Here is a 21,612-nt window from a genome sequence, read left to right on the forward strand (position 1 = left end):
CATTGCCGTCGAAAACAAACATTAAAAATGTGAAACATTTCAGTCGGTTAATAAAATAATCCATGCAACAGCGGAAATGAGTCGGCTTCTGGGCGGGAACAAATTAAAAAAAAAAAGTATTACTAAAGGTAAGATCATTTCCAAAGCAACCAAAAAATCATAATACGAATTTCTCTATAATTAGCCGATCGAAAAAATACTAATAAGATTACATTGCAATCGAGTAATTTTGGACAATTTAGGTGTTACGGAGACGACGATATCAGACACCCTTCCATCTCCACAAAACAGCCCCATTATCGAAAAATAACACATACGAATTTGTCCAGAATACACAGAATGCACGAAACATACAGTTGGAATGGAATATTTTGCTTGAAATCAAACGAAGACAGTGATGACAGACAGGCCCGGATAAAACGACGTAATCTAAAAATAACACACATAGATTCCTCCACAGTAAAAGGAAAAGAAATATAAAAATACACGCATAAGTGGGATCGTAGTTGCTCGTTGCACCTATATAGCTCCACTGATAACAGCGATACCAGACACCCACCCAAAAAAGCAACCTCATAATCGAAAAATGGCACACCGAATTTCCGTAAAATAAACCGAACAGAAAAAAAGAAACACGCAGTTGGAATCAAATGTTTCACTTGACAGCTAACACGAAAACAGGTATACCACTTTTTTTGTGGGTCATCCTTCTTCTGACTGGTTTGATGCAGTACGCCACGAATTCCTCCCCTGTGCTAACCTCTTCATCTCAGAGTAGCACTTGCAACCTACGTCCTCAATTATTTGCTTGACGTATTCCAATCTCTGTCTTCCTCTACAGTTTTTGCCCCCTACAGCTCCCTCTAGTACCCTGGAAGTCATTCCCCCATGTCTTAGCAGATGTCCTATCATCCTGTCCCTTCTCCTTATCAGTGTTTTCCACAGAATTCTTTCCTCTTCGATTAGGCGCAGAACCGGTTCATCCCTTATCGTATCAGTCCATCTAATTTTTAACGTTGATCTATAGCACCACATATCAAATCCTTCGATTCTCTTCTGTTCCGGTTTTCCCTCAGTCCATGTTTCACTACCATACAATGCTGTACTCCAGACGTACATCCTCAGAAATTTCTTCCTCAAATTAAGGCCGGTATTTGATATTAGTAGACTTCTTTTGGCCAGAAATGCCTTTTTTGCCAGTGCTAGTCTGCTTTTGATGCCCTTGTTGCTCCGTCCGTCATTGGTTATTTTACTGCCTAGGTATCAGAATACCTTAACTTCATCTACTTCGTGACCATCGATCCTGATGTTAAGTTTCTCGCTTTTCTCGTTTCTACTGCTTCTCATTACCTTCGTCTTTCTTCGATTTATTATCAGTCCATACTCTGTACTCAGACTGTTAATTCCATTCAGCAGATCATGTAGTTCTTCTTCATTTTCACCCAGGATAGCGATGTCATCAGCGAATAGTATCATTGATATCCTTTCACCTTGAATTTTAATTCCACTTCTGAACCTTTCTTTTATTTCCATCATTGCTTCTTCGATGTACAGATTGAACACTAGGGGCGAAAGGCTACATCCTTGTCGTACACCCTGTTTAATACGAGCACTTCGTTCTTGGTCTCGCTTGCCACGCCCTGGTTCCCGGGTTCGATTCCCGGCGGGGTCAGGGATTTTCTCTGCCTCGTGATGGCTGGGTGTTGTGTGATGTCCTTAGGTTAGTTAGGTTTAAGTAGTTCTACGTTCTAGGGGACTGATGACCATAGATGTTAAGTCCCATAGTGTTCAGAGCCATTTGAGCCACCGTTATTGGTCGTTCATTCTTATTATGCCCTCTTGGCTGTTGTACATTTTTCAGGTCGTCGAATCCTATGAACGTGTCTTGATTTTTCTTTAGTCTTGCTTCCATTAGTAACCGCAACGTCAGAATTGCCTCTCTCGTGCCTTTATCTTTCCTAAAGCCAAACTGATCGTCACCTAGCGCATCCTCAATTTTCCTTTCAGTTCTTCTGCATATTATTCTTGTCAGCAACTTGGATGCATGAGCTGTTAAGCTGACTGTGTGATAATTCTCACACTTGTCAGTTCTTGCCGTCTTCGGAATTGTGTAAATGATGTTTTTCCGAAAGTCAGATGGTATGTCAGCAGACTCATACATTCAACACACCGACTTGACTAGTCGTTTTGTTGCTACTTTCCCCAATGATTTCAGAAATTCTGAGGGAATGTTATCTATCCCTTCTGCCTTATGTTATCTTAAGTCCTCCAAAGCTCTTTTAAATTCTGATTCTATTACAGTGTCCCCTATCTCTTCTAAATCGACTCCTGTTTCTTCTTCTATCACATGAGACAAATCTTCTCCTCATAGAGACTTTCATTGTATTGTTTCCATCTATCCGCTCTCTCGTCTGCATTTAACAGTGGAATCCCGTTGCTCTCTTAGTGTTATCATCCTTGTTTTTAATGTAACCAGAGGTTGTTTTGACTTTCCTATATGCTTAGTCGGTCCTACCGACCATCATTTCTTTTTCGATTTCTTCACATTTTTCATGCAGCCATTTCGTCTGAGCTTCCCTGCACTTCCTATTGATTTCATTCCTCAGCGACTTTTATTTCTCTATCCCTGAGTTTCCCGGAACGTTTTTGTACTTCCTCCTTTCATCGATCAATTGAAGCATTTGTGCTTTTACCCATGGTTTCTTCGCAGTTACCTTCTTTGTACCAATGTTTTTTTCCCCCAACTTCTGTCATCGCCCTTTTTAGAGATGTCCATTTCTGTTCAACTGTACTGCCTACTGAGCTATTCCTTATTGCTATATCTATAGCCTTAGCGAACTTCAAGCGTACTTCGTCATCCCTTAGTGCTTGCGTATTGATTCTTCCTCACTAATGTCTTAAACTTCAGCCTACTCTTCATCACTACTGTGTTGTGATCTGAGTCTATATGTGGTCCTGGGTACGCCTTACAATCCAATATCTGATTTCGGGATCTCTGTCTGACCATGATGTAACCTAACTGAAATCTTCCCTCTTGTGACACCTGAATAGACTATCCGTACTACAGAACTCAATTTATCTTTCAGATACAACCCCACAAAACGACGACTTAGTCGAAAAGTAACACAGAAGAATTGTTCCAGAAAAAAATCGAACATTATACATTTAAAAAAAAATGGAATCGCACTAAAAACTAAAATTAACATCTCAAAAACAGAAAACAAAAAAATAACTAATAAATAGGACACGATACGATTCTATTCAGCTCGCCGCTCGGAGTGGCCGCTCGGTTAGAGGTGCCATGTCACGAATTGCGTGGCCCCTCCAGCCGGAGGTTTGAGTCCTCCATCGGGCATGGGTGGGTGTGTGTTGTCCTAAGTGTAGCTTAGTTTAAGTTAGTTTAAGTAGAGTGTAAGTTTAGGGACCGATGACCTCAGCAGTTTGGTCCCTTTGAAATTCACAAACATCTCACATCCTTCAACTAAACCATTACTAAGTACAAACCACATCATAAAAAGATTCATCTACTACAACACTGAGTTACCAGTAACAACAAGATAATCCCTATAAGAACAATCGGTTTCATACATCCAACGTCTCCATGACATCACATCTGAAAAATACAGCCAAATATGTGCAAAAATCCAGATTATAAATAACGAAGTACTCGTTTCGCTGAGGACCATTTGACCTATACACTTACGTTCCTGGCTAATCTCACTCTTAACAAACTTGTCAGTTTACCAAAACAACTAAGTAATAGTAATAATCAATATGACATAGAAATTAGAATCACTAATAGTTTCACTCAGAACAGTTTAACTTGTGCTCTTAAGTTCCTGCCTAACCTTACCCACTGAAACCGTGCCAAATACAGAAAGAAACAGCCAAATATTTGCGAGAAAAAATGTAACCACTACTAGTTTCTCTATCAATAATTTAAGCTCTGCTTTCAGGTTCCTCGAGAACCATTCTATCGTACATCATGACAGATCTCGAACAAACAGAACAGTTACACTAGTAACTAAGACAACTACAGGCAACATTTAATAACAGGGCGCTTACACTCTTCACAACGGAAACCCGTGACGTCGCATAATACCTCATGGGTCAAACGAGACGGCTGGAATCTTACCGTGCACTTGACTCTCCCACACACCAATCGTGAGTGGAAATAATGGCGCCGTAAGTACCCTCTTCCAAATACCTTTAGTCGGCTTGCAGAGCGTAAATGTAGATGTAGCCAGCTTTCTTGGACTTGGATAAAAAGAACAGAGAGTTCAGTAAGTGGCCTGCTCACATGTGTAGGGAATCAACGGTGAAAAATAAATAAAAACTTTACAACCTCACTTGACACCAGCAGGCAGCGAGCTCGTGCAGATTCGTCGATTGTGTCACCTGAAGAAGAGGACAACTCAACAGTCGAAAAATCGTCCATCAAAATGAAATCGTCAACTCAACTGGGGACCCAAAAACATTCGTCTGTGGCAAAGTTGGAGACACTAATGGCACGGAAATGTCATAAATATTGGTGTCAGCGCAGTATGTTAATACGAAATGGTATGATGAGACGACTTTGAAACGTGTAGTCCGGGAAAAATTCCTCTTTACGCATCGTTGACACAGTGCCTTTATCTCGAACTGTAGTTTTAAAGCAAACAAGGAACACTGCTGTCTCAGATGAGATAAGGTCGTGTAGCAGCCGGAAGAAATCGAAGTTTGGACAGTGTCGAGAAAGGAGAGATAACAAACTGTGGAAAAAGGACCTTTCTTTGCTCAAGATAGCTCTACGAGCTGATAAAGACCTTTGCGAAACATACACTGAGGTGATAAAACTCATGGGGTACCTCGTAATATCGTGTCCTTCCGCCTGGTGTAGAGCAGAAACTTGACGTGGCATGAACTCAACAACTCGTTAAAAGTACCCTGCAGAAATTCTGAGCCATGCTGCCTCTATAGTCGTCCATAATTGCGGAAGTGTTGCCGGTGCAAGATTTTGTGCATAAACTGACTTCTCGATTATGTGCCATAAATGTTCGATGGGGTTCATGTCGGGCGATCTAGGGGGGTCATATTCGCTCGGATCATCCAGAAAGTTCTTCAAACCGTTCGCAAACAATTGTGATCCTTTTCATTCATAACAATTCCATCATTGAATGGCTGCAAATGGACTCCAAATAGCAGAAAATAACTCAATTATCGTTTCAGTTGGACCTGAGGATCCAGTCCATTCCATGTGAACACAGCCCACACCATTATGGAACCACCTCCAGCTTACACAGTGCCTTGTTGACAACTTTGGTCTATGGGGTCTGTGCCGCACTCAAACCCTACCAGCAGCTCCTACGAACTGAAACTGGGACTCATGTGACGAGGCCGCGGTTTTCCAGTCGTCTGGGGTCCAACTTATACAGGGTGGTTAGAAAATGTGTGAAATGCTTGTAGGGATGTTAGAGGGCAAGTTGTACTGAGACATAAATGTTAAGAAAGAAATACGATACGTTGGTCCGTTTCCGAGTTATTTAGCATTGAAGTTAGCCAATCAGATCGTCGCGCGCGTAAATTCAAGTTTCAGCTAACGAGACACAGCACTCGTTGGGCAACACCGCCCCTGGCAGGCTGCTTGAATGAGAGCGCGCGACGCCCCGATTGGCTAGCTTCAATGCTAAATAACTCGGATACGGAGCAACGTATTGAATTTCTTTCTTAACATTTATGTCTCAGTACAACTTGCCCTCTAACATCCCTACAAGCATTGCACACATTTTCTGACCACCCTGTATATTCACGAGCCCAGCTGTTAGCAAAGGCAAATTTCGCCAAACGAAATCTCACTTGCGAGCCCCTACGATGTTTCTCGTATCCTCCAGCTATCCATTGTTATGTATTTATTCCCACATCCATTCTCTCAGCTTGTCGATGTGGGTTAAGACTAGAACACAGATAGGTACATAGTTCAGGAGACTAAAAGTCACAAGCCCATAACAGCATGACATGAAATGCTTAAAGCAACTGCAAGTGTTCGTTTACTTTCAAACTTGTTCACCACGGTCTTCAGCAATCACTACAGGAGCTTTGTGGACACACATGCAAACCGAAAGCAGCAAGAATCACCAGACATATGCGTAGACCATCTTTCATTTCGTGCTGCGCCCAAGTAAAACGGCATTCCGCCATTGTTGAGAATTTGAAAGCAACTGGGCAACGACCACGTATGCTGGACAATCTCCAGATTTTACGTTACGCTCAAGAAGACAAGAAGCTTAATCTTCTCGAAGAAATGGAAATTCTTAAACATACATGCACGATCAATGATCAACAAATTATTAAAAATCAGAATTAATTCGACTACATGATGTCAGTTTTCAAAATATATATTTACATACTCTTTGGCTGTATAAAAAGTTTTTTAATGCTTATTGACACAGTTATTTTATAGGCTACATGCAGATTCCCGTAGTTTTATGATATCCAATTTTTACTGTATTTTTATTGAAGCCCGCATTACTTGCCATTACGTGCTACTACGGACGCAGCCTACTGGTGCTCTATGGAAATGTTCTTCATACAACTTTTCTGTAGGATATCCCTCTACGATTTTACCCTCTACGCTGCCCTCCAATACTAAATTGGTGATCCCTTGATGCCTCAGAACATGTCCTACCAACCGATCCCTTCTTCTGGTCAAGTTGTGCCACAAACTTCTCTTCTCCCCAATCCTATTCAATACCTCCTCATTAGTTATGTGATTTACACATCTAATCTTGAGCGTTCTTCTGTACCACCACATTTCGAAAGCTTCTATTCTCTTCTTGTCTAAACTATTTATCGTCCATGTTTCAATTCCATACAAGGCTGCACTCGATACAAATACTTTCAGACACGAGTTCCTGACATGTAAATCTAAACTCGATGTTAACAAATTTCTCTTCTTCAGAAACGCTTTCCTTGCCATTGCCAGTTTACATTTTATATCCTCTCTACTTTGACCATCATCAGTTATTTTGCCCCCAAATAGCAAAACTCTTTTACTACTTTAAGTGTCTCATTTCCTAATCTAATTCCCTGAGCATCACCCCACTTAATTCGACTACATTCTATTATCCTCGTTTTGCTTTTGTTGATGTTCATCTTATATCCTCCTTTCAAGACACTATCCATTAGGATGTGGGTTGCAGGGGGTACTGGGAGATGAAGCAGCTTGCACAGGATAGAGTAGCATGGAGAGCTGCATCAAACCAGTCTCAGGACAGAAGACCACAATAACATCGTAGGATATCCCATCATTTTTAGTTATTTATTATTTCAATATCTTCGTTCTTTAGAATGTCTTGTTCAGTAGCCTAATTTTTAATTTCTATTACATGCTTTTATTTCAATTTATATTTTACAGTTATTCATGCACGCCTTCTATGCGAGTTTCCGCCATTAAGCTCTTCCGCGAGGCGCGTATTCCAGTACTTAACTATTCAAATAGTTCAAATGGCTCTGAGCACTATGGGACGTAACATCTGAGGTCATCAGTCCCCTAAAACCTAGGACTACTTAAACCTAACTAAGGCGCGCGGGATTAGCCGAGCGGTCTAGGGGCTGCGGTCGTTGACTGCGCGGCTGGTCCCAGCGGAGGTTCGAGTCCTCCCTCGGGGCTTGGGTGTGTGTGATTGTCCTTAGGATAATTTAGGTTAAGTAGTGTGTAAGCTTAGGGACTGATGACCTTTGCAGTTAAGTCCCATAAGATTTGACACACATTTGAAACCTAACTAACTAAGGACATCACACATATCCATTCCCGAGGCAGGATTCGAACCTGCGACCGTAACGGTCGCGCGATTCCAGACTCAAGCGCCTAGAACCGCTCGGCCACTGCGGCCAGTACTTAACTGTTAGCACGCTTGAATTCTTCATATATGTGGTCCCATCGCTGCACTGCTGCGCCTACCGTCAAGTGTGTATCGTAAGAAATGTTTGCATTTTCCATTTTGCCTCTGCTGTAGTACTTCTTCATTTTTAAATATTTTCTTATCACTCTTATTTACTGTGTAGCTACACGTCTGTTTAGCGCGAGCTTGACGTACGCTTACCGTATTTCACAGCATAACAGCAAACGTAAATTTTCTTTCTCATAGATCGTAGACGTTTCTTTGATATTTTTGTTTCGAGCTGCGCTTGATAGGACTATACGCCCGGTTATTTATATTTTCCATTCTTCTTTGTTGAGGGAAATCTGATGAGCCCCTGAAAAGGGGAAACGCGTCATTAAACAATAGTTTTCGCAATCAAGACTGTTTTTCTTTAAAAAGTCGTATAGCGTTATTTACTTCATCTGCGGCATACATTTCTTTTCAGTAACGTGTATCCATCTTGATGTCGTAGTTTTCACAAATATTAGTGTAAAATTAGATCCGAAAACCGATTTCAAACAATCTTTTCAGCTCTCCATTGGTTCGGAGCCGAATGCTGGAAACCCCTTCTACAGCACTCATTACCGACTCACACTGCTGGGCATTAAAAGTGGAACACTTGAGAGGACAGGAAATGACAAAATTTTACTTTCTGTGACTAACGCCGCGCGGAGAGACCACGCGGTTAAAGGCGCCATGTCACGGATTGCGCGTCCCCTCCTGCCGGAAATTCGATTCCTCCCTCGTGCATGTGTTGTTCTTAGCATAAGTTAGTTTAAGTAGTGTTTAAGTCTAGGGACCAATGGACACGGAAACGAGCGCTTGGCGTCATTGGCCGGGAGGCCCCTTGTGGGGCAGATCCGGCCGCCTTGATGCATGTCTTCTACATGACTACTCTGCAATTCACATTTAAGTGCTTGGCAGAGGGTTCATCGAACCACAATCATACTATCTCTCTACTATTCCACTCCCGAACAGCGAGCGGGAAAAACGAACACCTAAACCTTTCTGTTCGAGCTCTGATTTCTCTTATTTTATTTTGATGATCATTCCTACCTATGTAGGTTGGGCTCAACAATATATTTTCGCATTCGGAAGAGAAAGTTGGTGACTGAAATTTCGTAAAAAGGTCTCGCCGCGACGAAAAACGTCTATGCTGTAATGACTTCCATCCCAACTCGTGTATCATATCTGCCACACTCTCTCCCCTATAACGCGATAATACAAAACGAGCTGCCCTTCTTTGCACCCTCTCGATGTCCTCCGTCAATCCCACCTGGTAAGGATCCCACACCGCGCAGCAATATTCTAACAGAGGACGAACGAGTGTAGTGTAAGCTGTCTCTTTAGTGGACTTGTTGCATCTTCTAAGTGTCCTGCCAATGAAACGCAACCTTTGGCTCGCCTTCCCGACAATATTATCTATGTGGTCCTTCCAACTGAAGTTGTTCGTAATTTTAACACCCAGGTACTTAGTTGAATTGACAGCCTTGAGAATTGTACTATTTATCGAGTAATCGAATTCCAACGGATTTCTTTTGGAACTCATGTGGATCATCTCACACTTTTCGTTATTTAGCGTCAACTACCACCTGACACACCATACAGCAATCTTTTCTAAATCGCTTTGCAGCTGATACTGGTCTTCGGATGACCTTACTAGACGGTAAATTACAGCATCATCTGCGAACAGTCTAAGAGAACTGCTCAGATTGTCACCCAGGTCATTTATATAGATCAGGAACAGTAGAGGTCCCAGGACGCTTCCCTGGGGAACACCTGATATCACTTCAGTTTTACTCGATGATTTGCCATCTATTACTACGAACTGCGACCTTCCTGACAGGAAATCACGCATCCAGTCGCACAACTGAGACGTTACCCCATAGCTCTGCAGCTTGATTAGAAGTCACTTGTGAGGAACGGTGTCAAAAGCTTTCCGGAAATCTAGAAATACGGAATCAACTTGAGATCCCCTGTCGATAGCGGCCATTACTTCGTGCGAATAAAGAGCTAGCTGCGTTGCACAAGAGCGATGTTTTCTGAAGCCATGCTGATGACGTATCAATAGATCGTTCCCTTCGAGGTGATTCATAATGTTTGAATACAGTATATGCTCCAAAACCCTACTGCAAACCGACGTCAATGATATAGGTCTGTAGTTAAATGGATTACTCCTACTACCCTTCTTGAACACTGGTGCGACCTGCGCAATTTTCCAATCTGTAGGTACAGATCTATCGGTGAACGAGCGGTTGTATATGAGTGCTAAGTAGGGAGCTATAGTATCAGCGTAATCTGAAAGGAACCTAATCGGTATACAATCTGGACCTGAAGACTTGCCCGTATCAAGCGATTTGAGTTGCTTCGCAACCCCTAAGGTATCTACTTCTAAGAAACTCATGCTAGCAGATGTTCGTGTTTCAAATTCTGGAATATTCCATTCGTCTTCCCTGGTGAAGGAATTTCGGAAAACTGCGTTCAATAACTCCGCTTTAGCGGCACAGTCGTCGATAACAGTACCATCGGCACTGCGCAGCGAAGGTATTGACTGCGTCTTGCCGCTTGTGTACTTTACATACGACCAGAATTTCTTCGGATTTTCTACCAAATTTCGAGACAATGTTTCGTTGTGGAACCTATTAAAGGCATCTCGCATCGAAGTACGTGCCAAATTTCGCGCGTCTGTAAATTTTAACCCATCTTCGGGATTTCGCGTTCTTCTGAACTTCGCATGCTTTTTCCGTTGCCTCTGCAACAGCGTTCGGACCTTTTTTGTGTACCACGGGGGATCCGTTCCATCTCTTACCAATTTATGAGGTATGAATATCTCAATTGCTGTTGCTACTATATCTTTGAATTTGAGCCACATCTCGTCTACATTCGCATAGTCAGTTCGGAAGGAATGGAAATTGTCTTTTAGGAAGGCTTCTAGTGGCACTTTATCCGCTTTTTTAAATAAAATTATTTTGCGTTTGTTTCTGATGGATTTGGAAGAAATGGTATTGAGCCTAGCTACAATGACCTTGTGGTCACTAATCCCTGTATCAGTCATGATGCTCTCTATCAGCTCTGGATTGTTTGTGGCCAAGAGGTCAAGTGTGGTTTCGCAACCATTTACAATTCGCGTGGGTTCGTGGACTAACTGCTCGAAATAATTTTCGGAGAATGCATTTAGGACAATCTCGGAAGACGTTTTCTGCCTACCACCGGTTTTGAACAAGTATTTTTGCCAACATACCGAGGGTAGGTTGAAGTCCCCACCAACTATAACCGTATGAGTGGGGTATTTATTTGTTACGAGACTCAAACTTTCTCTGAACTGTTCCGCAACTGTATCATCGGAGTCTGAGGGTCGGTAGAAGGAGCCAATTATTAACTTAATTCGGCTGTTAAGTATAACCTCCACCCACACCAATTCGCACGGAGTATCCACTTCGACTTCACTACAAGATAAACCACTACTGACAGACACAAACACTCCACCACCAATTCTGCCTAATCTATCTTTCCTGAACACCGTCTGAGACTTCGTAAAAATTTCTGCAGAATTTATTTCAGGCTTTAGCCAGCTTTCTGTACCTATAACGATATCAGCTTCTGTGCTTTCTATTAGCGCTTGAAGCTCAGGGACTTTTCCAGCGCAACTACAACAATTTACAACTAAAATTCCGACTGTTCCTTGATCCAAGCACGTCCTGTAATTGCCAAGCACCCTTTGACATTGCAGCCCATCCCGCACTTTCCCGAGGCCTTCTAACCTAAAAAAACCGCCCAGTCCACGCCACACAGCCTCCGCTACCCGTGTAGCCGCCAGCTGAGTGTAGTGAACTCCTGACCTATTCAGCGGAACCCGAAACCCCACCACCCTATGGCGCAAGTCTAGGAATCTGCAGCCAATACGGTCGCAAAACCGTCTGAGCCTCTGATTCACACCCTCCACCCGGCTCTGCACCAAAGGTCCGCAGTCGGTTCTGTCAACGATGCTGCAGATGGTGAGCTCTGCCTTCATCTCGTAAGCAAGACCGGCAGCCTTCACCAAATCAGATAGCCGCTGGAATCCAGAGAGAATTTCCTCAGATCCAAAGCGACACACGTAATTAGTGCCGACATGTGCCACCACCTGCAGCTGGCTGCACCCTGTGCTCTTCATGGCATCCGGAAGGACCCTTTCCACATCAGGAATGACTCCTCCCGGAATGCACACGGAGTGCACACTGGATTTCTTCCCCTCCTTAGCCGCCGTATCCCTAAGGGGCCCCATTACGCGCCTAACATTGGAGCTCCCAACTACCAGTAAGCCCACCCTCTGCGATTGCCCGGACCTTGAAGGCTGAGAATGATCCGCTGAAACAGGGCAGGCAGCTGCATCTGGCTCAGCCAGAGACAGTGCCTGAAACCGGTTTGTCAGACGCACCGGGGAGGCTTTCTGATCAGCCTCCGGGGACGCCTTTCGCTGCCTGCCACGCCTTGGAACGACCTCCCAATCAACCACAGGCGAGGGCTCAGCCCCACTGCGGGCAGCAACCGGGGCAACCACAGCGGCAGACCGATCTGGGGACAAACGGGACGAGGTTGACATCCCCGTGATACCCGAGTCCGGCTCCCCACAGTGGTGCCCATTGGCAACAGCCTCAAGCTGCGCGACCGAAGTCAGCGCCGATTGCAGCTGTGAGCGAAGGGATGCAAAGTCAGCCCTCATCCGAACACAGCAATCGCAGTCCCTGTCCATTCTAATCGATGTTTAACAACAGTTACCGAAACACGAGTCCGTGCCTAGATAACGCAAGCGGAACACGCAAAGAATGTATCAACTAACCTGTACAAATGCCTAACGACTGCGCTGCTGAATTTACGATTACAGTAACTAAAACTCGAAATTGCACCTCCTATACGAAACTCACACGCAATTTAAATAAGAATCTACGAAGTAAACACTAAAGCGCGATGCTACAACTGTCAAATACTATAATACGCCCGAAATATATGAATTAAACAATGCAAGTACCCAAAAACACGCAAAGAAATTAATTAAACTATCTAACAAATAAGTAAGCTAGGGTTATACGACTTGCTGCTGCAGCTGCTTGTCCAACGGCGGCACATTGGGCGACCTGCGTTCCGGATGGGGGTGAAGTGATGATGAAGACAACACAACACCCAGTCCTTGAGCGGAGAAAATCTCCGACCCAGCCAGGAACCGAACCCGGGCCCGTTGGACGGCAATCCGTCACGCTGACCACTCAGCTATTTTTTTTTTCACCAAAAACAGTAACAAAAATGGCTACAATGAAATGACATAAATAAGGTGACAGATAATTGGAGTCATTAATTACAGCATTGAAAAAATGAGTCTTTAGCAGTAGCACAGTTTAGCACCTTCACTGTCACCCTCAACTGGTGGCAGTTCAGCAGCACATTTTCTTCTTCTGCAGCCGGTTCCTCATCTTCATTTCCCAGACCCAAATTAATCAGTCAGTAAATCCTTGATGTGTGTTCCCTCTAGGGTAAATTACTTGGACAGAAGAGCAGTCCCGAACAGCGACATCGCAAAATATTTCACTGCCTTGTTATTTTTGTCAGTTCCAGCCTTCTAAACACATCTATAGGGAGTTCAAGATCTTCCTTTATATCAGACACCAGATGTTTGTCGCCATATTCTTGTATCTGCTGTACTACTGATTTATTTTTCATGTGTGACTTGCAGGTGAGGTTAGGGTCGGGAACGTGACCCAACCCATTCCCTCTCTTCTAGGAATCCAGTTCCTAACCTATACCCATTCGGTTGAAGACAATTCGGAGCATGTTACCATATTTCGTATTGTGATTCTGATATTTAAGTATTTTCTCGAGTTCATTTTCCATATACATATTGTATTCAATATGTTCATCGCTCCCAATATTGTTAAAAACATAACTTGTATATTTACCCATTAAACAAATCACTGCGTTATTTTTTGCCTGAGGGTAGTAACTTTCCTCTGGTCTGAAGAAAATATTAATCGGTACATTGTTTGCTGAAGTTCTTGTTATTTGAGCAATTTTCTCCCTGGTCCAACTCCAGTTGATAATCCGATCTTCACATGTGTAACGATGAGGCACACTATCAACGAGGTTGCATTTGCTGCAGAGGTTAGTGTCACTTAAACCGATGGCAAAGAGGCGCTCATTAGTGCTGATGATGTCATTGACTACCTTGTACCACGCTGTTCTCACGTCACACGAAATAACATCACTACTGATGTTTTTCCAGACCACATTCCATGCTATTCCAGCATATTTAGTTTCTATGATATTTTTCCTTTCATGTTTCCGTCTTTCAGCTAAAATCGCCTTTGCTGTAACGTTTTTGGAGTTTAAAAGCTTTTTGCTGAGATAACTTAGTTCAAGATAATACTCCCTAATGTGTTTCAGCTTAAAACTTATTTTTTGTATATTTATCGGCGGCTCTACACCTTCTGGCCTGACAATATCGTATAGTTTTGCTGTAATGCACCCTGGATCATTACACATTATGCTCCATGTTCGTTTGACATATAATGCCATCGCTTTAGACTTGATGTCGGTTCGACCCATTCCTCCATTGCTTGGATCCAAAACTGCTGTCTTCACCGGCACTCGAAACAATTCCCCTTTCCTCAAGGACTTTGCTAAGGTGGACATGATCGTCTTCGCCACCATTGATGGAATGGGGAGAACATGTGCTATGTAGTAGGCCTTGGATAAAATATACGTGTCGATAAACAGTATTCTCTGGAACTGGTCTATGCTACGTTGACAGTTTTCAATCAAAGCTCCCTTGATTTTTCTTGCCACCTCCCGCCAATTTATTGCTATCATTTTTAAAAGTGACATTGTCAATGCCATTCCAAGAGCTTTGTGTTCATTAACATGGTTCGCCCACTCAATGCGCAAGTTAGCAAGCCGCTTTATATTTAGAAATTTACTTTTATTTTCATTTACCCTCGCACCTGATGCGGAACAGTATTTTGCAAGTATCATCTCTAGTTGTGTCACATCTGTTTGGTCTCTGATGATTATGCCTACATCGTCCGCGTAAGCACCTACCACCATCTTTGTTCCTTAAATGGTAATACCTGTCAGCCTGTGCAGTAGCTGTCTCAAGAAAGGTTCCAGCGATATAACGAACAGGAGCATGGATTAGGGGCTTCCTTGGGTAACACCCCTTTTTATTTCATTTTTTTTTGTCAGGTACAGTTAACGGAGATTTGTGCAGTAAAACCCATTGCCATGTTCTTGATGATGTCGATGGTTTTCGGCAGGAAGTCCATTCGGCGCATTGTGTCTATCAGGTATTTGTGATTAATTTGATCAAATGCCTTATGGAAGTCTATGAAAAGCAGTCCACATTTTATGTTACTTGCCTGCGCTAGCGCAATGACATCGCGATACAAAGCCGCAGTTTGTAAAATCTTCCTTCTAAAAGCACAAGTCTTCTGTTGGCCTATGATGTCAGCAGTGCATGGTGTAAAGCGCTTGTTAATTACTCGAGCTATAATTTTATAATCTGAATTTAAAATCGAAATCGGCCGTAGGTTGTTTATTTTTGGCAGCCTCTGTTTTTCGGGTTCAACAGGATTTTGCATTGTTTGAACTCTGCAGGCACTGGCTTTCCTTGTAAGACTTCATTGACAATTTCGGTGAACTTTTCTCCTATTAGGGTCCAAAATCGTTTATAGAATTCAATGGACAGTCCGTCAGGTCCTGGAGATTTTCTAGCAGGGGAGCTGCACACAATTTCTAATACATCTTCCTTGGTGATGTCCGAAGAAATGTTCTCATCATCATCTCGCGATATTCGTGGAAGATATGTACCAAAGAGCTCATCATATTGTTCGTAGTTTGTTTCCCCTGACGCATACATACGTTCATAGTACGCTGAGATCTCTTTGATTATTTCCTTCTGGGTGGTGATTATGGTACCATCATCTATTTGAAGTTCATCCATGAAACTTCTTCTTCTATTCTTGGCGTGTCTGACAAGGTGGTACAATGCAGCAGTCTCATCTTAAGTTCCTTACGTTTAAGACTTATCAATTTTGCTTTTATTTTCTTGATGTCTTTTAATCTTGTAGGAATTGCGTCTGTCTGATCGTAGAGGTCCCTGAGCACGCTGTAGTAGAACTCTACAGACTGTTTCCTTTCTCTGGCCATATCTATACTAAAAGATATTTAAACTTTTCCTTAGCTTTGGTTTCGCTCGTTGGGTCCACCATTCTATCACACTTGGAAGTTGTTCAGTGAACGGAGACACATTTCCCAAGCTCTGGTTAGGGCATCTTCTAAGTCTTCTTTTGATAATAACGATATATTTAGATTCCACTGGCTTCTTACTCTTCGGGTAGGTTGTGGTGTTAAATTTACGCAGGTCAACAACGCACTGTGATCGGAAAAATTAACGGGAACAGTTTCTGTTTTCAGTACTTTATCTGCTAAATTTTCCGATACGTAAATTCTGTCAATTCTACTACAGGAATTCACAACAATATGAGTGAAGTTCACCATTGTGGGGTATTTTATTTCCCACGCATCTTTTAATTTTAAATCAACAACAAGACGTCTCAAGTCAGTTGAGTAATTGAAGTTGGGGATTTGATCCTTTCTACTCAATACACAATTAAAATCTCCCCCTATTATAAGTTGGAGGAGGTGTTTCCTCAGTAAATACTTTACGCTTTCATTAAAGAATGTGGCTCTTGCAGCTCTATTACTGCTGCCAGAAGGAGCATATAAATTGACTTTAGTAACTCCTGCTACATTTATTCCAATACCTCGCCCCGATTCTAATTTATCAACGTCATGTACGGGGATGCCTACTCTAACTAAAATGGCTGTGCCAACATTCGTTTCAGTGGAAGTATTGTAAAAATCAACGTAACTGGAAAAATTTAATTGTGGGAATACCACTTCCTGTAGGAGAGTAATATCCGTCGCTGACTCACACAGAAACTGTTTCAGAGCAGCTATTTTAACATCCGACTGTATCCTATTAATGTTTAACGTGGTAATCGTATATGACTGTAACATAGGGGAGTGACCTTTTTCCCGCTAGTCTATCATTTCATGCCGCTCCATGCCGGATACTTCCTGAGAATCTGACTGGAGGTCACCGTCTCGGTTTGCATTAGAACCTTTCTTTTTACTTTTCTTGCGGTTTGCATTGATACTGGCCTTCACCGAATGTCTGCTCCGCCCACCCCCTGAGCAGTTTTCCACCAAGGGCGGTGTCGGTGGATCTGAGGGGCAGTCGTGTGCCACCATCTCGTCTGCCAAAGGCGGCGCAGAAGCAGTTTGCAAACATTCTTCCAATGCCCCATCACTTCTAGGATCACTTTCGTTTACTGTTTGTGTGTTATTGCTGTAAAACTCGGCTTCTTCGTCTTGGCATTTGGGCTGTGGCGTTGCCTGTTGTTCACAATCACTCGCTACCTCGTCATGTTTGCTTTCAGTTGCATCCGCGAGTGGATCTGACTGCATTGATTGACGTACGGGTACTGCAGCGCGGGGCTGTGGCGTCACCAAGAGCAGCGCATTGCCATCTACTGGCGCGTCCAGCGCTACAGAATGGGACTGTGATGTCACTTCGACCTGTTCGGGTGATGGTGGCGTATTCGATTTGTCTACTGATGGACTTGACTCAGAGTTCGAATCTATGCTGACAATATTGTCTGAAACAGTAGTTTCCAGTACTGTTCTCTGAATGTCACCTACAGCTTTCAGCGGCACATTGATATCTTCTTCATCTGTGCTACTGTCGTCACAAGTTCAACGTCTCTTGTTAGTGGCTATATACAGGGTGATTCAAAAAGAATACCACAACTTTAAAAATGTGTATTTAATGAAAGAAAATTAATATAACCTTCTGTTATACATCATTACAAGGAGTGTTTAAAAAGGTTTTTTTTCACTCAAAAACAAGTTCAGAGATGTTCAATATGGCCCCCTCCAGACACTCGAGCAATATCAACCCGATACTCCAACTTGTTCCACACTCTCTGTAGCATATCAGGCGTAACAGTTTGGATAGCTGCTGTTATTTCTCGTTTCAAATCATCAATGGTGGCAGGGAGAGGTGGCCGAAACACCATATCCTTAACATACCCCCATAAGAAAAAATCGCATGGGGTAAGATCAGGCTTCTTGCAGGCCAGTGATGAAGTGCTCTGTCACGGGCCGCCTGGCGGCCGATCCATCGCCTCGGGTAGTTGACGTTCAAGTAGTTACAGACAGATAAGTGCCAATGTGGTGGCGCTCCATCCTGCTGAAATATGAATTGTTGTGCTTCTTGTTCGAGCTGAGGGAACAGCCAGTTCTCTAACATCTCCAGATACTGTAGTCCAGTTACAGTAGCACCTTCGAAGAAAAAGGGACCAAAAACTTTATTCGCTGAAATGGCACAGAAAACGTTCACCTTAGGCGAGTCACGTTCATACTGAGTTGTTTCCCGCGGATTCTCAGTGCCCCATATACAGACATTGTGACGGTTGACTTTCCCGTTAGTGTGGGAAGTTGCTTCATCACTAAACAAAATCTTTGAAACGAAATATTCATCTTTTTCCATTTGAGCAAGGATAAAATCACAGAAATCGATTCTTTTAATCTTATCAGCTGCAGATAGTGCTTGAACCAATTTCAGACGATAAGGTTTCATAACTAACCTTTTTCGTAGGACTCTCCATACAGTTGATTGTGGAATTTGTAGCTCTCTGCTAGCTCTGCGAGTCTATTTTCCTGGGCTTCGAACAAATGCTTGCTGGATGCGTGCTACATTTTCATCACTCGTTCTCGGCCGTCCAGAACTTTTCCCTTTGCACAAACACCCATTCTCTGTAAACTGTTTATACCAACGTTTAATACACCACCTATCAGGAGGTTTAACACCATACTTCGTTCGAAATGCACGCTGAACAACTGTCGTCGATTCACTTCTGCCATACTCAATAACACAAAATGCTTTCTGTTGAGTGGTCGCCATCTTAACATCAACTGACGCTGACGCCTAGTCAACAGCGCCTCAAGCGAACAAATGTACAACTAAATGAAACTTTGTAGCTCCCTTAATTCGCCGACAGATAGTGCTTTGCTCTGCCTTTTGTCGTTGCAGAGTTTTAAATTCCTAAAGTTGTGGTATTCTTTTTGAATCACCCTGTACTTTTTCCAGCCGGATTGTCTACAGTGTCTTTCCTGAGTAAATCTGGAAATGCTTCAAGAGTATTTTGTGGCCTATCGTCTACATTCCCCGTAATGCTGGAAACTTCACCACCCGTCTTCTGATTTTCAGTTACAAGATCAGCCAGTGTTAACCTTTTACGCTGTTGTAAATTGACTGGAATTAGAGTGTAGGAAAAGGGAGAGAAGGAAACATAGTAGGGGAATATGGATTGGGGCTAAGAAATGAAAGAGGAAGCCGCCTAGTAGAATTTTGTACAGAGCACAACTTAATCATAGGTAACACTTGGTTTAAGAATCATGAAAGAAGGTTGTATACGTGGAAGAACCCTGGAGATACTAAAAGGTATCAGATAGATTATATAATGGTAAGACAGAGATTTAGGAACCAGGTTTTAAATTGTAAGACATTTCCAGGCGCAGATGTGGACTCTGACCACAATCTATTGGTTATAACCTGTAGATTAAAACTGAAGAAACTGCAAAAATGTGGGAAATTAAGAAGATGGGACCTGGATAAACTGAAAGAACCAGAGGTTGTACAGAGTTTCAGGGAGAGCATAAGTGAACAATTGACAGGAATAGGGGAAAGAAATACAGTAGAAGAAGAATGGGTAGCTCTGAGGGATGAAGTAGTGAGGGCAGCAGAGGATAAAGTAGGTAAAAAGACGAGGGCTGCTAGAAATCCTTGGGTAACAGAAGAAATATTGAATTTAATTGATGAAAGGAGAAAATATAAAAATGTAGTAAATGAAGCAGGCAAAAAGGAATACAAACGTCTCAAAAATGAGATCGACAGGAAGTGCAAAATGGCTAAACAGGGATGGCTAGAGGACAAATGTAAGGATGTAGAAGCTTATCTCACTAGGGGTAAGATAGATACTGCCTACAGGAAAATTAAAGAGACCTTTGGAGAGAAGAGAACCACGTGTATGAATATCAAGAGCTCAGATGGCAACCCAGTTCTAAGCAAAGAAGGGAAGGCAGAAAGGTGGAAGGAGTATATAGAAGGTTTATACAAGGGTGATGTACTTGAGGACAATATTATAGAAATGGAAGAGGATGTAGATGAAGACGAAATGGGAGATACGATACTGCGTGAAGAGTTTGACAGAGCACTGAAAGACCTGAGGCGAAACAAGGCCCCCGGAGTAGACAACATTCCATTAGAACTACTGACGGACTTGGGAGAGCCAGTCATGACAAAACTCTACCAGCTGGTGAGCAAGATGTATGAGACAGGCGAAATACCCTCAGACTTCAAGAAGAATATAATAATTCCAATCCCAAAGAAAGCAGGTGCTGACAGATGTGAAAATTACCGAACTATCAGTTTAATAAGTCACAGCTGCAAAATACTAACGCGAATTCTTTACAGACGAATGGAAAAACTGGTAGATGCGTACCTCGGGGAGGATCAGTTTGGATTCCGTCGAAATGTTGGAACACGTGAGGCAATACTGACCTTACGACTTATCTTAGAAGAAAGATTAAGAAAAGGCAAACCTACGTTTCTAGCATTTGTAGACTTAGAGAAAGCTTTTCACAATGTTGACTGGAATACTCTTTTTCAAATTATAAAGGTGGCAGGGGTAAAATACAGGGAGCGAAAGGCTATTTACAATTTGTACAGAAACCAGATGGCAGTCATAAGAGTCGAGGGGCATGAAAGGGAAGCAGTGGTTGGGAAAGGAGTGAGACAGGGTTGTAGCCTCTCCCCGATGTTATTCAATCTCTATATTGAGCAAGCAGTAAAGGAAACAAATCAAAAATTTGGAGTAGGTATTAAAATTCATGGAGACGAAGTAAAAACTTTGAGGTTCGCCGATGACATTGTAATTCTGTCAGAGACGTCAAAGGACTTGGAAGAACAGTTGAACGGAATGGACAGTGTCTTGAAAGGAGGATATAAGATGAACATCAACAAAAGCAAAACGAGGATAATGGAATGTAGTCAAATTAAATCGGGTGATGCTGAGGGAATTAGATTAGGAAATGAGACACCTAAAGTAGTAAAGGAGTTTTGCTATTTAGGAAGTAAAATAACTGATGATGGTCGAAGTAGAGAGGATATAAAATGTAGACTGGCAATGGCAAGGAAAGCGTTTCTGAAGAAGAGAAATTTGTTAACATCGAATATAGATTTAAGTGTCAGGAAGTCATTTCTGAAAATATTTGTTTGGAGTGTAGCCATGTATGGAAGTGAAACATGGACGATAACTATTTTGGACAAGAAGAGAATAGAAGCTTTCGAAATGTGGTGCTACAGAAGAATACTGAAGATAAGGTGGATAGATCACGTAACTAATGAGGAGGTATTGAATAGGATTGGGGAGAAGAGAAGTTTGTGGCACAACTTGACTAGAAGAAGGGATCGGTTGGTAGGACATGTTTTGAGGCATCAAGGGATCACAAATTTAGCATTGGAGGGCAGTGTGGAGGGTAAAAATCGTAGAGGGAGACCGAGAGATGAGTACACTAAGGAGATTCAGAAGGATGTAGGTTGTAGTAGGTACTGGGA

This window comes from Schistocerca gregaria, chromosome 1 (assembly GCF_023897955.1).
Source record: "Schistocerca gregaria isolate iqSchGreg1 chromosome 1, iqSchGreg1.2, whole genome shotgun sequence".
Classification (NCBI taxonomy): Eukaryota; Metazoa; Arthropoda; class Insecta; order Orthoptera; family Acrididae; genus Schistocerca; species Schistocerca gregaria.